At 34.9% G+C, this 4,803-nt stretch overlaps 1 long non-coding RNA gene across 1 annotated transcript; it reads right to left on the bottom strand.

Moving 5' to 3' along the window:
• Positions 1 to 3,209: 3,209 nt before the first annotated feature.
• On the bottom strand, positions 3,210 to 3,811 carry LOC145559705 (uncharacterized). Its single transcript, XR_014092886.1, has 2 exons — positions 3,406 to 3,811; positions 3,210 to 3,250 (listed from the first exon to the last, which is right to left on the bottom strand). It is a non-coding gene; the product is annotated as an uncharacterized LOC145559705 (long non-coding RNA).
• Between the last annotated feature and the right edge of the window lie 992 nt (positions 3,812 to 4,803).

Raw genomic sequence — 4,803 nt, 5'->3', positions numbered from 1 at the left:
CTTTTTTTGGATTGAGGCCAAAGTACTTCACAGTTCGTAATGGGCTCAAATTTACAGCTGACCCATTGTCAACCCAATTAAGAAGGATGTTGTATCCCTTGCACCCCAAGTTAAGTATAATGCGTTAATGTTAATAATGTCTTTTAAAGGCAAATCATCATCAGTAAAAATGATTGATTTATCAGATTTCTCGCTAGTTAGCAAACTAACGAGATCCTAAGGGGTTGTGTTTGTACTTACAGACAAAGTCGTTAGACCATTCATAAGAGAATTCCTATGTTCTTTTGAAGTACTAAGGAGTTCCCAAATGTTAACATTCACCTTGGATTGGTAAAATTGTTTGACCAATGGATATTCCACCTCAACTGATGGTTGTATTTAATTTTGAACTTGATTTTGAGTGGTTAAAGATCCATTTGGTGGTGCTTGATAAACTCGCCCAGAATGAGTTAGATGATATATCTCGTTTAGGTTAGTTACAGTACTCATGAACCAAATTTCTTCTAGAGGCTTTGAGTGTGCTCCATTTAAAGATTCTCCATAAGTTTTGTTTGATGCCATTGTTAATCCAAGGAGAGATTTAATAAATCTTATAATTTCCCCAATAATTCATCCCAATCAAGCACTCCACTTGTCTCATTTAATTTTATAGACAAGGTGGTGGTGGGACGGCGGCGTACTTAGAGACATATAAGTCCTGAAAGGCATCATCCCATAACCCACACACTTCATTAGTTTCCCATATGAGTGTTGTGGTTAGAGGCTTCCCTAATGGGGGTGATATAGTCCAAAGGATTGAACGTATCACTTCCCATATGATCCTCATTAATGTGAAATGTCCCTAACGGGGATACATTGTTGTTGGGTTTAGGCGTGGGAATTCTCCCATCGTCTACTAGATCTTGAATCTTGTGATTTAGGACAAAGCAGTGTTTAGTATCATACCCAATGCATCTATGATAAGTACAATAGGCATTGCCATCCCATTGAGTGTTTCTTTTTTCTAGAGGAGTGGGTGGCATTGGCCTTATTGGTGTAAGTAATCCTTTTTCATTTAATTTTTCTAGCAATTCTTTGTAGTTCACAGGAAATTGTGAAAACTTTCAATCACTTTTCCATCTCCTTTGAGGGTCATTACTATTATATTGATTCGCACCATAATATTGCGTGGAAGTCGCAAATACATCAATAGAGGATGAAGTGATATCATTCCTCTTTTTGTAGTTGTTCTTAGGTTGATGATGATGAGGCTTATTTTCTTTTTCTTTAGCAAGATCATCTTCAATCCTTAGTAGCCACAGAATAGACCTTTTGAAAAGTGTCTAAACCAAGGTAGCATAGATGTTTGTTGTACTTTTCATGACAATTGTCAATGAACTTTTGTACTAACTCGAGTTCAGGTGGTCTTTGGCAAGGTGGGCCACCTTTTCTCACCATCTACCATCGAAAGCAAGGAAACCTTTATCGTTGCCTTGCTTAAGCATCTCAAGTTCACGTAAAGTAATTTTAACTCTTCATTACTCTCATATTGGGTGATTAAAGTCGAAACTACATCTTCCCATGTTATATTGATTTCGCATCTAGCCCATACTACCACTCTCTCGCAGCTGGGTCAAGAGATAAAGGGAAAGTCAAAGCATAAAGCTTAGGATCAACTCCCTTTAATGCCATGGTTCCAGTAAAACAGATTAAATGATTTTTGGGATTATTCGTCACCTTGAATATTGGCAAGTTCGTAGCTACAAAATTTTCTGGTAAAGCATGTCCTATAGGAGGAGCAAACTTTTCTGTGCCAAAGTACTTGTTCCCCATTGTGGAACGAAGAACAAGCTTCTCCAACGACTTTTCTTTTATGGATAATTCCTCCATCTTTTGTTGCAAGGCTTTGGCATTTTTCTTTTCATCTTTTTCAAGTTTCTTAATCCTTCTCTCCTCGGCCTCTTGAGCCTTTTCTTCTCTCATACGAGCAATCTCTTCTTGGAGTTGCTCTATGGCTGACATCGTTCTTGGAGAAGAATTAGTTTTAGAGGGAAGATGGTTTGAAAGGGGTGAATTGATTGATGGTAAACGTAAAATGCGATTACCCGAGAGTCTTCGTTCCCAAGCTTGGAAACCAGCCCGAAAAGAAGTATAAAAGGATAATTAAATTGATATGCTTGTTTAGGAGATAAAAGAAGAAGAAAGGAAGAAAGACAAGATGCAAGATGCATTTGAATGGATAACATTACCTTTAAACAATTATTTAATAAAGATATTGTTTGAACGAGTCAATTGTTCTTTGAAGAAATAAAAAGACTCATAGCAGCAGGCGTTACTACTACAAAAATTGGTAAAGAGATCCGTTAAAATATGCTTGAGAGACCACTTCAGAATGGGTCTCTATCTCAATGGTCTGTTTGATAAAGAGACCCGTTCGTTAGAGGGGTCTGTTTTTGAGAACAAAGAGACCTGTGGTAAGTGATACGGGTCTGTTATATATGTTACAAAATTAATAATTTAGAAGAAAAACAGACCTGTTATTTGAGACAAGGGGTCTGTTTGATGGGTATTTAATAGACCTATTATGTCAAATAACAGGTCTCTTTATTCTCATTCTTTTTTAAAAAAAATAATAATAATTGTGCTTTTTATTTGGTGTGGTTTGACACGTTCGCATTTGAATTTTGAAATTTTTGTTTATATGTATTAAAATTGGCAGATAAAGATGATGAAAGTAAACTTATGAGTTACAATTTTTTGACACAAAAAATAGCAATAGATTAGAGTAAAATTAATGTGATACAGAAAAATTATCCAACATAAAATTGCAATAGAAAAAAGAAAAAAAAAAAAAGAATTTTAGTGAAATTTACAATTATAGTTACATCAATAAAGACTTGTATACTCCATTTTGATCTCCTTTTAATTGATCATTTCTTGTGACGAAATCACGCAAATCTGCCAAAAAAAAACACAAATTGCTCTTAATGAAATTAAATAAAAGCTATATTACTCATATAATTATATGGTTATCCAACAAAAATAAGAAAAATAAAAAATCTAATTAATTACTTCGTATGTACGAGTAATATTTATTCATTAAGATAACACTGCACTATAACCAACACTCTATTATACTTATAAACAATATAATTACCCATGAGCATAATAAGATAATGTAGAAGAACACCTGCAATTAAGCATTATTAAAGTGAATGAACTCCAGGAAATACAACATCATCTCGGCCGAACCTCCATTAATCAACCAATTCTGAAAAATGACCCAAAAGCGAGATCGAAAAGAGGAATACAGCCAAAAATAAAAATGCATAGTTGTAATTAAGAATTCTATTAGAAAACTTATTAGAAAATACATTCAATAATAATAATAATAAAAATAAAAAAATCAATCTATAGATCAATTACCTCAATTTTGATAGGAATTTAGCTAATCAATTAATACAACAATTCTTCAAAATTTCCAGATCTATTAGCATAGGAAATTGAACATTTTTCCTCCATTGAAAAATTTAAGTATACCTTGAATGGGGTTCGATATTTGAAAAAGTTGAATGCGATAGATGATGGCTGATGTTGTTTATTTTTCCACATCTCCCGTTAACTTGATGATTTCTTGAACTTCAGAAAAATGTGAGGATGAAAAGTAAGCAAATTGAGGGGAGAGAAAGAAGCCCCTATTTACCATTGCAGTGTTTTGATTCAATGGAGAAGAGAACAGGAAGTGACGGCGGATTCAGGGGAAAGTATGAGGGATTTATTTTGGGTTGGGCTAGGTTTGGGCGGAAGTTTTTATGAGAGGAAGATGACGTAGAGGGAGCATAGGGAAATATTAATATATACAAAAAAAAACCGAATAAAAAGGTTAGGGCACTGCAGTTAGGGGAGAAAAGGTTTGAGACCCTAAAAAGTTAAGAAGGGGTCTCTTATCTCTCTTTTTTTTCTAATACACATAAGAGACCTGTTATACAATTAATATTAGATCTCTTACAACAAACAGATCGGTTAGTTAAATAACTGGTCTTTAATTAGGGGTTATTTTTCCAAATTTTGTAGTAGTGCGTGCGCAAGTAGCTAGGTTGCAGAAATAAGGCGAGCGCATCCCTAGATCTTGCACTGGTAGTGGTCGCGCAACTAAATGAGTTTCGCGCGCCACCTGCTCATGCGGTTTTTTTTTGTTTGAGCGGTTTTTTTTATTTTTTTATTTTACCCTTCGAATACAACTTCAAAATTACGAAGACACAACTTTGTAATGGGGAACCTAAACAAAACTAAAAAAGAAAAAATAAAAGCTATCCTAAACACTTCACAAATAGTCATGTAACCACATAAGCCTACAATAAGCCAAGGTTCACACAACGCATTTCTAAGATCGTAAGCTTGGGTGTCCAAATGTAACATATCTTAAGAAATGATGCACAAATCAATCACTGACCGTGCTGACTCATGACATAGCCCTCCCAACATTTTGTTGGCGAAATGGGTGGGATAATTATTATTGATTTTGGGATAGAAGCATAGTATTGGCAACCCCGAGTCAATGAGCAAAACCCAAAAGGTTATAGGGTGCTGTGACTATGCATGATGCAATGTTGCTTGTTTGGTTTATACTTTTTTGAAAAAGAATGATATTATGCATTCAAGTCTTGCTCACTGACTAGATATTATCGAATTTAATTCCCATTACAACCCATAGGCAATCTAGTGTTGAAAACCTTGGACAATAACTAATAATTAATCTTGTAACCTCTAAGTCCCCTGTGGAGTCGCCACTGAAAGGAGGATGTTCCCATCATAGGGGATCTT

The sequence above is a fragment of the Chenopodium album genome, chromosome 9 (assembly GCF_948465745.1).
Source record: "Chenopodium album chromosome 9, dcCheAlbu1.1, whole genome shotgun sequence".
Taxonomy (NCBI): Eukaryota; Viridiplantae; Streptophyta; class Magnoliopsida; order Caryophyllales; family Amaranthaceae; genus Chenopodium; species Chenopodium album.
The sequence above is the reverse complement of the archived record's forward strand: the minus strand, read 5'-3'. Positions and strand labels throughout refer to the sequence as shown.